Source organism: Lepisosteus platostomus, chromosome 28 (assembly GCF_059453375.1).
Source record: "Lepisosteus platostomus isolate fLepPlt1 chromosome 28, fLepPlt1.hap1, whole genome shotgun sequence".
Taxonomy (NCBI): domain Eukaryota; kingdom Metazoa; phylum Chordata; class Actinopteri; order Semionotiformes; family Lepisosteidae; genus Lepisosteus; species Lepisosteus platostomus.
The window spans coordinates 438,307-451,017 of NC_142638.1; the positions used below are offsets into that span (position 1 = coordinate 438,307).

General features: G+C 49.6%; 1 protein-coding gene across 5 annotated transcripts in view; it reads left to right on the forward strand.

Moving 5' to 3' along the window:
- The first annotated feature begins 7,847 nt into the window (after window positions 1-7,847).
- znf652 (zinc finger protein 652) overlaps window positions 7,848-12,711 on the forward strand; it is a 47,774-nt gene continuing 42,910 nt past the window's right edge. The window contains exon 1 of one of the 5 annotated variants that reach the window (XM_088623109.1): window positions 7,848-8,012. The gene's annotated coding sequence lies outside the window, so the exon portion shown is untranslated. The other 4 variants (XM_088623108.1, XM_088623110.1, XM_088623105.1 and 1 more) reach the window with 4 other exon arrangements.

Below are 12,711 nucleotides of genomic sequence, written 5' to 3' on the forward strand. Positions count from 1 at the left end.
ACAAGAACATATGGTTTGTTCACTCACACCATCGGTTCACCAGTTTGACGCATTTACTGAGCTGGACCAGAATGAAGCAGTGTTTTTCAAGGTTTTAAGCTGCTTGTGATTTTATCTAATTAAGAATAGGGTTACAAGAATAGGGTTGGCTTAGGTTGTGGGTAGCAGCTCAGTAGCATCTTGAAGCAGCAACTGCTCTTCCTTTTGGTATTTTTTGTATGCAAAACAATGTTACCCACAGTCCAGATGTCTTAAGGCTTCTTTGAGATATCCATTTTATCTTTTCTGTAGCATAGAATACGGCAAAAAATGCCAGGTCTGCTTCTACTTTACAGCCCTTGGGACTCATGGTACATAATACACAGATATTTTCACTGCTTTGGAGAGTTTGAGTTCCTGTACAGAACGTGACATTCACTTATACTTTGGAGAGGGGTCTGCAAGTGTTGGGTCCCCCAGTTTGTTGAGAGATCGCCGAGTTGTGGCAGACTGGGGCATTCTCTGTTCCCTGAGATAAAGCGTAATTGTACTGAAAGCGGGAGAAGGATATTGGGGTTCCATGCGGTGTGCGAGAGCCCCAGTCTTCAGCTTGTACTCAGCCGAGCCGATCTCTGGAGCCTGACCTCAGCGCTCAGCTGATGCAGTGTGTCCTGCAGCCTGGACTGAGAGACTCACTTGGGAGACAAGCTTTCTCGTCTCACGCCCCGACGCAGTGACTTTGATTACTGATGTTTAATCTATCGTGTTTGTATCCTGGCTCTCCATTAATAGAGACTATTACTAGATTACTATGTGACTTTTTTACTAACATTTGTACTGTCCTGCCTGTGTAGTACAGCTCTGTGACACCTGGCTGGGATCATGCGCTGCTGGAGTGTCAGTTGTAGCAGGACCTGTGTGTAACCTGTGTTCTAACGTTCACACTTCTGAAAGTGTGCTTTCACGCTGCTGCTCAGGGCACTCGCAGGGCGGGGAGCCGTCCCCACCCAGCCACCGCTGTCTTGCAGGTCCCAGCCCCGGGTGGGGTCCTGTTTCGCGTGTGACCCCCGGACTCTGGGGTGAAATGAATTCATAGTGAGACTCGCCAGCCCCAGTGCAGCAGCTCACGCCCCCCGCCCTTTCCCCTTTCAGTCTGACTCCACCCCTGCCTCGCTGCCAGATCTCCTGTCTGCTCACTCGGGGGTTTCCTGCACCCCCTCTGTGCCTCACAATCAGTGGCCCGGGTCACCGCTGGCCCCCTGGGGTGCAGGTCTCCAGCCCGCAGGAGCAGTCCCCTCTCTCAGATTCCATCCAGCGGCACACTGCTGGTCAGGAACTGATATCTCATCTACCCAAGCCTGGAAGGTTCAGGCTGATTCTCAGTACTATTTTTATTCATAACACAGCTTCATAGGAGCCTCTATTTTTGACCAGTTAACTTTTGCACAGTTAAGGGATTTGAATAAAATTAGAGTTTACAACAGCATAGCCTTCATGATTAACTTAGAAGGGCTGGAAAGTAGCAACAAATTGCAGATGTGTATAGATATTACATAACAGAACAAAATTATAACCTGTTGGCTTATGAGTGCAAAGAATGATTTGCAATGGAAGAGGTGAAAGATGAATCGCAGGACACAGGTGCAAACTGCAGGGGAGTGCAAGTCTCGGAGCGATTCCTCTCAGGAGGAATTTACACAAAGTGTTGTGGGAGTTGCCTGCTCATTTTATTAAAGCAGATTCCCTGGGATCCTTTAAAAAATGACCAGATGAGACCTTAATCATTTTATTAACTAGTAACCAAACAATTAGATTAGATACACTTGTTTGTAATCTTTCTTATGGTCTTAAATTTGAACTCTAGATTTAATAAGTGTTCAAATCCCATGTAGAGTTTGTGTAGAATAGAGTATGTGAATGTCTGCATACAGACCTGTGTGGTAAGACTCTTGTGACGTTACCTGTCACTTTCTCTGGCTCATGGCAGTTGTGCTTGTGTCTGTATGACAGTTAGTCTCTGAGAAGGCAAGTTAACCACCTGACCTGAGACACACCTGTTACAGGCTCTCTCTGCGCCACACACAGGAAATCACTTACAGCATCCTGTTGATGTTTTTTTCTTTACACACTAGAAGTCCTCTGGGCCCTTAGTGGGCACTTTTCTTATCACAAACACCTCAGTCACTGCCTCAGAGAGACGACCGACTCTGACACAGCCGACTCTGACATCAGCCAGTTAATGCACTAAACACAGTTATAGTCTTGAAATCTGCCCTTCAATCATATTATACCTCTCCACTCTTCTATTACGAGGCTGGAATGAAGGCGAAGGTGTTGTGTCAGAAGAGCGAAGTTCTGTCTGCTCAGAACTCCACTCACCCTGGGCAGGACCTCGGTCTGCAGGCACTGGCGACCCGCACAAGGGTGTGGAGCTAGTGTCTCGAGATCCCAGACTCTTCTCAAGTCTAGCACAGCGCTGGCTTGCAATATGTCTCTCTTTACAGATTTCCAGACTGTGTACAGTATGTTTTTGCACAATAAAAGTGCAGCCTGTTCCTCAGGGAGGTATTTCACTAGGGTATCTACATGGGCTCTTGCAGGGATCAGTGTGGGAAGCAGTGAGCAGCCCTGTCCAGGTGTTTGTGGGTGTGCGCGTTTCATACCGTTTCTGTGATCCTGACATGAGCTGCCGTTACCCCGGGTCCCCCTCAGGTGCTGTGGACAAGCCTAGAGAAAGCAGCTACACCCCTGCTGGGCTGAGGATGAGAAATGAAACAGAGTCCTTGACAACATTCCTCCTCCAGGATGTCAAGAGCTGCCAAACTCACTCACAAGCACTCCAAAAAAAGAGCTAAAAATTAAAAGCTTTATTAATATGACTGTTATTCCTAAAAGCTCTGTATTTTTAAGAGCTATATCTGTCTACTAACATCAATGATCGCTTTTCCTGTTCAGTGACCATGTGTGTTTTTCAGTGAATACTTCCAACCACAGCTGTGTGGATTGTATATAATTAGCTATGCATATCTACGCGCCCACTCAGGCACATGAAGGCCTTCAGATGCCTCATTTGAAAAAAAATGACTTGACAGCGCGTTTCCTTAAATGTGACTCAATGGAGTCTGACGCTATTCAGCGCCGCCCGTGACTCTGGGAAAGATCGATTCCAAGTCAGTATCCTCTGGAAATCTGCCCCCGACGCACGCACGCAAAACCTTCCAGGATAGTTAAGAATACAGGCAGGGACTGTGTACGTTTGTCTTGGCTTGTTGCAGAACGGATAAAAAGCCCTCCGTGCGCGAGTTTATATCGGTTTCTCTGTGTATTTAATGTGTTTGGTAGGGATTACGGTAATGTGAAACCATGTACTGCTAACTGGCGAATGAATGCTGAAGTTATCTTTACACAAGACATGGAACTCAGAGGCTGTGCGCTGTGCGCCTCTTTTGGCCTTACGCGTGACATTTAAATCATTTTACATGTGGGAGAAGAGAAATCTCGTGAGTCCCGGAGAAGGAAGGGGGAAAGGTTGTAACGGCGGGTTCGCGTTTCTGAGGGGGACACAGATTTCCAGGGACGCTGAATTGGAGAGGTTCGCTATGATGCCGCGCTATGATGTGGGCGCTGCAGGACGGGGGGCGCGCAGATGAAGCTACTCCGAAGAGCCGGGCGCCGGGCGAGAAACAGGAAGGATGTGCCTGGGTTTGCGAGAGCACCTAGCCGAGCGTGTGTGAGAGTGACTGAACAGCACCGCGGATATATTTAGTTTGCGGGTTTCTGCTCATTTGCATCAGATGTCTTACCGTGATGCTGAAGAGCAGCCCACGTTCACAGCGTCTGCATCAGACGGCTATACAGACGTCTTCTTCAGTCAGTCTAGCGCCCAGAAGGAAGTCTTAGCGCCGGTCCTTAACGGATGTCCAGGTCAAGCTGTCGTGCAGCACACACCGAGAGACAGTTCTGAGTCAAACGTCTCCAGTCAAACTCAGTCTAAATTACTTTTGTCCTCTCCGGGCTCCTGCAGTTCTAGAGACGACCTGTCTGTAAACGGATAGCTCTGTAGCTTTACAGTATTGCATAGAGCTCCGAAACTCCCCGACGTCTCTATCCATACTATTCCAGCTAGTTATAATCCGCAGTGTTGAATTCAATTAAGTACAAACCTTGTAGCGATATTTAGGAAGGCGTTCATTAGGAGCTCAGTTCTGGTTACTGGTCTGTATTGGCAAAAAAAAGCTCTGATGTGTAAGCGTGTAGTTGTGTGAAAACGGCTGTTTCTTCCGTTGCTCAGTCTTATTTTAAGACCATTCATCGTTGTATATGATTGTACATTTCCACAAATTTCTTTCTGCTGACTTCTTTGAGCTGAGGTCAGTAAGCCTGATAAACATGAAAATGGGTCATTCTTTCATCCCCAGCTACCATCTCAGGGGTATGCTCACTTTTCATGAAGCTCAACCAACACTGTATTTCCACTTCATTAAAAAAAACTCTGATGGAAACTGTTCTCAAGGAACGTATCGGGGCCTGAGCTCATTGTGTGAGTCCATTGTGAAGTGTCTTTCCATTTACAAGCTGTTTAATCAGCCCTTTTTCCCTTCAGTTTCTTTCCTATGAGCTGACCTTTAACACTGCTGTGCTTCTCTGTACTTGTTGAATGTCTCTGTTTTTAAAGGTTTAAAAAATAGTTGTTATAAAAATTCTGTGGTTACCATGTTCACACCAAAACCAACTTCTATCCTGTAAAAGGGGTGTTTTTATTATTTGCTGTCACTGCTGAGGTGAAATGGCTGCTTGGTTAGTTGGGAGTGATCATCACCGGCAGTGCTGCCTCAGTGCTTCTGTAGAACAGAAAACAACAGGTGATGTTGTGAACAACCCCAGGAGTTTAGAGATCAATTTGAAAACAGGACTCGGGCAGAATATTATATAGGGTGTAACTAAACCCACGTTAGGTGACACAGTCATAATGAAACTATAACAAACATGTTGTGGTACTAAAGATCAATAGGTAGCCACTCCTTGGAGTGGTGTGTGTTTTTGTGTAGGGTCTAAGGTTTGTAGAGCACATTTTGGGCAGAATTCAACAGCAGAATGCTCTGGAGCACACTGCCCACTGCACACACCTCTGCTGTGAGCGTTCTGAGAAGCTGAATGCTTTTCAGTCTCAGGAGCTGCTGGCTGGTTGTAGCCAGGGGGCTGACAGTGAAATCAAGCACCTTTGGACCCGAATGTCTGTTGAATCATCTCATTTAAAAGAGAAATTGCTTTATCTGCTAAAGTTGCCTGAGCTCCTACAGCATTATTAAGAAATGGGGACTGGTTAGCACAAGGAGAATGCAAATTCTGGACTCTTAATGGGTTTAAAATGAGATTCCAGAGGAACAGGGTCTGAGCCCACCTAAACCAGCAGGCAGAAAATGTGCACAATCGATTCACCACACTCTGAGATCCACCCTCGACAGCCGGGGTTTCATTTTCATTTGTCCATAAAACACCTTCTACTCGTGTTCCTCACAGGCCCATATTGCTTGGCTTCATAGGAAAGAAAGAACTTCCAAAAGCGTGGAATTTGTTTTTCTTCAGCTGAAGGGACTGGGCTGATTTTGTTGAAGTTGTACAGTACAAAACATGCTGAAACTAGTTGCAGGATTTTAGAAAGGTCATTTGACTAGATTGTTAATTTCACATATTCAGGTTTTTTTTTAAGCTTAACCCATGCAGTCTTGGTGTGATGACGAAATGACTCAGCGGTGAAGGATATGATCAAAGGCCATTTCCCTTTTTTTCGGCCTTCTCCACTGTGCAATCTGATATCAGCCGCTCGGCTGTACTTTGCCCGAGACCGGAGCGTCCTCACTCATGCAGCACATGTGACGGCGGCTGGGCTGTGCAGTGACATCAGCTCTGTACAAATGTGATGTGCGGCGGTGCCTCTGGGCAGCACATGACCCTCAGCTCAGTGTGCAGAAGAGACAGAAGAATAATGGAGGTCTGTTGGCCTGTCTTGACTCCAGCACAGCACTGCATCTTTAAGCACTGAGTGGACGTTAAAACCACACTCCAGGTCTCGCATCCCTGGGCCAGCGCTGGGCGCGGAGCTTCGGGGGCTCTTGAGCACCTGCGCGGCCCCAGTGTCGTGCCACCCTGCCGTCCTTCCCAGCCGGTCTCCTCCTGCCTCCCCAATACAACCCCCCCAAACCAGGCCTTGACCAGGAATCTTCAGAGACCTCCAACTACGGCGCTCCTTTTTCCTGGAAAAGGAATAGGCTGCTTTTTCTCCACACAGAACTCCAAGCCTCTGTGCAATTCCTGGTCTGCTGGTGGATAGATTTGAACTGTTTGCTATTGTTTCCAAGAACAAATGGGAGATAAGACCATTTTGAAACAAAAGATAAACTTTCCTGCAAATTAATTATGACAATCCTTCCCTCCCTTAGATGGACACCAGGTTGAAATGTTGCACTGGTTCCAGTTTTGTCATAGAGAGAGCAATGCTGTTCTCTTCCCCTGGCTCAGACTTCGATCTGAACTAGAAGCTTGGAAAAGCGAAGAGCCTCCTGTCTTTCTCCGGCTATCCTGCTGCAGTAAGACAAGCCTCAGATCCAGTGCGTCCCTGGCTCTCGGTCGGCGTGCTGGCGTGCACCTGTGCCAGCGCACAGCACTGCCGGCCTGCACGCGCATTCCCGCTGGACTGCCCTTCTCCCTGCTTCCAGGTTTGGGCTGGTGTTCAGTGACGGGGGGCTTTTTAAGAGGAGGGAAACGGGAGGAAACCACACATTGGACCAAGTGGAACAGCATTTGACTGCAGGGCTGTGAGGAGCACTGGCTCAGTGGACAAGAGACGCCTACAGAGGCCAAGCGGGCATCCAGTAGGGTTCGAGGGAGACGGGCACGTCAGGGAGACAGACCCTGGTGTCAAGGGGTGTCTGCAGGGAGTCACATGGATAAAGCGCTGGGATGCTGGGGCTGCACTGGGACTCTGGATCACGCTGGTCAGAAGGGGGCAGCAGAGAGCTCTCGCTCAACCCCGGCTAAATCTGGGAAATGCAAACGTCTGATTATGTGGAGTGGATTTTATGGTTAGAACTAATGAATTAATAAATAATAGGTTTATTCCATGCTGAAAAAAAGAAGAAAGAGAACACAACGTTTCGGCCATGGAGCCTTCTTCAGGTGGAAAACGTTGTGTTCTCTTTCTTCTTTTTTTCAGCATGGAATAAACCTATTACTTGTTCCTTTGCAGCCTACACATGCTGACGCAGCTACCCACCTGAACTACTAATGAATTCATGTTGCTAATTGACAACACACCAAATTAGTATGCAAATTATCCTTAAATATTGGACATTTTCACACTATTTCCAAATTGTTGATCGATTGACAAATTAATAATGATTACAAAAATAATTCCTCGACAGGGGCTGGGTGCAAGAGAGTTTGAGGACATTCGGGAGCCAGGAGCTTGGGAGAGGAATTTGTATAAAACTGAGCTCTTCGGCTTCTCCTCAACAACAACAGGGAATGTTCCTCGCCAGTGAAGCTGTAAACTGTAAATATGCAGCCCTGCCCAGCGCATCAACACACACTGAGGGGTCCGACCGGCTCCGACTCCTTCACTGTCACACAGGCTTTCCCTGTCGCTGTCGAAGTTCACACGCTTCAGACACAATAATATTTCGCACATTATAGTCTAACATTTAAGTATTAGCGACTATTAGTTTCTACTAATAATTCATTAATTTTTGTCATCAGTCAGATCTCCTGCCCTTAAAGAGGTGTGCGAAAATCAGACATCATGTCAACTCCCTGCAACTGCGGTCACGACCTTTACCCCGGGATGTCTGAGTGAAACTACACATTTCTCTTCGTGACAAAGCCGAGTCGCAGTCGCGCCGGGAGCTGCGGTACCCAGCCCACATCTGAGTGGAAAAGGCGCAGAGGAGGCGGGAGGGAGAAGGTCGCCGCAGCCCTGAGACACGGAGAGAGCCGGGCTCTGCGAGAGGCGCCGTGCGCCCCTGCCCCTCACACAGGTGACCTGCGGAGAGGCCGAGCGCCGCCGGAGAGCGTCCCCGAGCAAGAACCCGCAACACCTGTGTTTGCATTTTGAGTTAGACAGCGGGTAACGCGCCTGCCGCGGGTTTCATCAGCGCGTCTGTCGCTAGATGTCAGATCCTGCGACCGGCGGGGCGGTGAGTCTGGATGTTTTACTCCAACTCGGGATTCCTGAGCTCCTGGGCTCCGTCTCCAGGAGAGGGAGAGCCGGGAATGCGGTGGGATGAGCACCGCCCCTCTCTGAATCCTCCAGGAAAAGGGGAGGAGAGAGGGGACGAGCAGGAATGTGCTGTCTCAGAAAGGCTGATAAGTTGTGCGATTTGGAGTTTGTTTCGGGGGGTCGGGTGTCGGGACGCGTTGCTGACGGGGGGGGGGGGGGGCTTCGTGCACGAGCGACGGCCGGGGGCTGGAGGCAGGAGCTGCGCGGGCGCGGCGCTTGAAGGCGAGACCACCCGTGACAGCGCCGGTCAGTGCGGTCCACGCCAGGCGGCGGCAGTGCGGAGTGGACATTCTGCACATCGCTGCCGGAATTCCCCAGGCATGGGCAGTGTTGGCACAGCTGAATAGTGTGTCGTTTTTAAAACGCTAATGTGCTTGGTCTTGTTTTTGAGTGGGATTTTAATACCAAGCTAACATCAACTAGTTGTTTCTGCAGCAGGATTAAAAGTCCTGCGACGCCTTTCGTTACATTTTAACTGTATTGAGTTAACAGATCAAGAGAGCGCACCGCTCGCTGAAGCCCGGAAAATACCTTTTCACGGGAATATTTTAACAATGCACGATTTAAGATGATAAATCATAACTATTCATGATAATGTATGGGACATGTAAAGCTAATTATAAAGGGTAAATAATATTCTAAGTATGAAACAAATCAAACGACAATAGTTATATTGACGCCTCTGTGTAATATGAGTTTCCTCTTAAATTGTCACGCCGAAAGAAATCACAGATTATCACGCGATTGTAACACTTTTGTTATTTAAGAAATTCCCATGGGGAAACTAAGAATATTCTGAGTCATGTTAATGTACATGTATCTAGGTAGATAGACCACAGAGTATCGCTTGAAACTGAAACATATTAATCTTGTTATGCGCTGCATTACAAGATAAATGATGTCTACAAATGATGTCTACAAAACTGCTCATGCGTTTTCTTGTTTCGCACAGTATGTATGCAACTGCGTGTTGTTTCAACTTGAATTTAACGTTAAAAAATGAGACTACAGAGTCTATGTATGCGAAGAGAATATTACTATTATATATTAATAATTCCCTTTGACTAAAAAGGTCCACTCTTTCCAAGGTACTTAAAGTAATAAAGGAACAAATAACTGATCGTTTTGGCTGCATATCAAAATGTCTAAAGAACTTTACTTTTAAATAAGACAAGACAGTTTGAAGACATTTCTGCCAGTACAAGGAGGGCAAACCCTCATGACGCGTTTTCCACTCGCTGGACCCGGGCTCCGGTTCCTTTCGCTTTCAGATTAAGAGGGTTATTAAAGGGGGGGTCCGGCGGGCGCGAGCACGTACGCGCGCGCTCTCCTTCAGCTCGCGGAGGAAGAGGGGAGAGAGAGAGAAAAAAGCGCCGCCGGCGGCGGTGCGCGTGCACGCGCCCCAGACGGCGGCCCGGGCAGTCGGGCACGGGGACGAGCGCGGGACGGCGCGCGGAACCAGGCCGGCCACGTAGCGCTGAAGCCGGAGGCGAGAGAGAGAGAGTCTGCGAGCAAAACACGGGCTTTCCGAAACCCAGGAATAAAAGATCCCGCACGGAACAGCGTGTCCCGGAAAAAAAACAAACAAAACAACAAAACCCACGGGCGGCAGCGCGCAGACGGGAGAGCCGAGATCTGTTTTCATGTGCACTGGTTTCCTTGTGCAACATTTTCTCTGCATGAAGCAGAATGGGGGGAGAGGGCGCTATGGCCGTGGGTGAGTAGAGAGCCACAAGTTTATTTATTTTTGCATTTAGCAAGATGGCAAGATGACAACAAAGAGAAAGGGGCGCTGCGCCGTGGTCTGCGCGGCGGTCGCGGGTGGGGGCCGAGGCAGTGCGCTCGGGTCGTGCGGGAGGAGAGGTCTGTGGCGAAGTGTTTCTGTTTTTGTTTGGGAAAAAGACAGGAATCCCTTTTCAGTACCCCTCCCACCCCCCTTCTCTTTTAAATGTTAAAAAGCAGCCCTGGGATCGGTCCTCGTCTTGTCGGTTAATCTCCCAGAGCACTACCGGCGGAGCCCGAGACCGGGGTCTGAAACAAGTGGAAGTCGCTGCTCTGACCTGCGGGTGCAGCGCGTGTATTTATTAATATTTAGTGGGGTAACACCTCTTTATGTGGAGAAACGCACCCCTGCAGGGTGTCGAACGTTGATGGCGCGTATTCCTTATTCTGCAAACTCTTCTGCATTTAACTTCCACACTTAAAACAAAACGGCCTGGCTTGTTTCCCTTTTTAACCCTTTATCTGCGCCGCTTTTCCCACTAATTTGTGCGCCTTGGCAGAGCCGAGGGCGGCTTTCCGTTCCCGTGCAGCGCTGGTCATGCCGTCTGCAGCAGAGCGAGTGTTCCGGCCCGAGCGGGTCTGGTCGTGCCGGGGAGGGCAGGCTGGGAGGCGGCTGTGGGAGCGCTGGCGGTGCCCAGTGACGGCTGCAGCCGCCAGCTAGGCCACGGCATCCGTGTCCGTCTGCAGAACCGCACTGTTATTTTCTGCGGGAAGAGGGTAGCTCGCTCAGCGTTGCTCTTGCTAGTTTGCCGTGCTTTTATTTCTTGAGCACACGTTTTTTTTTCTTTAAATGATCTAATGCACTTGGGTGAAAGAGGCGCCGAACGCAGCCTCCGCCGGAGCCGAGCCGCCTGCTGGGGCGGAGCGCTCCCGGGCTCCCGGCTCCCGGGCTCCCGCTGCCCCGCTGCCCCCCGGACCTGCCCGGCGTCCATTGTCTGGCGCTACGCGGTGTTCGTGATGGGCATGGTGGGGAAATACCCCCAGTATAGACGCGGCGGCGGCGGTGGTGAGGAGGGGGTAGGACATCGGTAGGCCACGACATCTACCAAGTGTTTTGCAAAAGTGTTCGGGCTTGGGCTTTTTCGTTGTTGTTTTTTTCCCCCCACTCTTCCTCTGGTCGAAACCCAGCGCCGGTTTCACGGTCAGATGTCATTTGCTTTTGGGGGTTTTCCCGGAGTGCTCTCGGGGTGCGCAGACCGACTGCAGGCGGGTGGAGAGGGACGCGCCGCGTACAGTACGTGTGTCAGCCCCTGGCAGACTGTACGCGTTCCCAGGCTGTCCTGAGGCCTCGCTGGCTGTGTCTGAGGCAAACCGGTGAAGCCTGCCACAGTGTCGGGCAGCTAATCGCTAGCTGCACGCCAGCTGTCTGGGTCCCCCGAAAGTCGGGGTGAGAGCGCTGTCAGCCGGCCTGCGGTGGCAGAGTTTTTAGGGGACCCTGACGTTTTGTCGACATGACTTGAGCATGCTCCTGCTGCACTCGCAGACTTGCTCCAAAGTAGTTTCTCAAAACTTTTTTTTTGCCATGATTTTCATTACATCATTTTCAACCAAAACCGTAATTTAAAGATAATTCCTGAAATACGCAGTCTTCATAGTATTGCTTTTTTTAATAATACTACAGATTTTAATTGCTTCAGAGATCTGTATTTGGGCACTGTTCGAGCAGGTGCACAGTGTCAGAGAGTGACAATATAATGACAATACACACTTTGGGGGTCTAGACTTGGGTGAAGTGTTTCATTTTGTTTCTGGGGGTACCCAGAGTCTTTGATGACCCCCCAGAGGACCTTACATGCTTGAGAGCACAGCTCCCAGAAAATGGCAAAATTCAGATTAAATTAAATATAATGGATCTTTTCAAAGTGATGCTAGTTCTTTGCCCCTAGCTTTTGTCTGCCTGTGTGTGATGTTTTCTCCTAAAGCGGTGATAATCTTTGACCTATTTTGCCGAGATCGTCAGGCTAGAGAGGGTGTGTGTTCATACCCGCCTCTCAGAGATTCCTCAGGTTTGAAGCCAGTTAACAGTCGCCCTCGTTAATCTTCCGACAGTGGCGTTCAGAAGCAGGACCCCAGTTTAATGTTTTATCTGAGGAGCTGGGGGGCGGCCTCTGGCAATGTTTAAGCTGGCCATAACCGACTAAACCCAGAAAGGGAAAGGACACACCTGCTGTACGAGAGTGGAGCCGAGGTCTAACTTCGTGTGGCTTTGAGATTTTTGGAAGCCTCACCGGCCAGGCTGGAGATATTGCAGTTATGTCCCAGCCAGTGGTCGGCACTCGCTTGGCTAAATTTGCACCGTTGGCACAGGTCTGTGGCCGTACTGTCCCAAGCCTGGAGCCCTGAATGATTCTCCTTGCCTCCCCGGTGTGGGACATCCAGTATCCTGACTCGTGTAAGTCAGGGCTGGAGTCGTGGGGAAACGTTTCGGACGTCCAGTGAAAGGCTGGGGCGATCCTCCGGTGTGTCCAGTTGTCTGACCACAGTCGACCGTGAGGCTGGGGTCTGTGACTCTGCCTTTGGACCGCATGTCCTGGCACCTGTGGGTCCTCCACGCGCCAGCAGGTGACTCACGGAGTTTCCCTGGAGCTGCCCAGGACAGGTGGACGCTGGGGTGGTCAGTCACGGGGAGCTCTTTCACCTCACTTGTGATTTTGTTCTTCTTGAGCCATGAAACC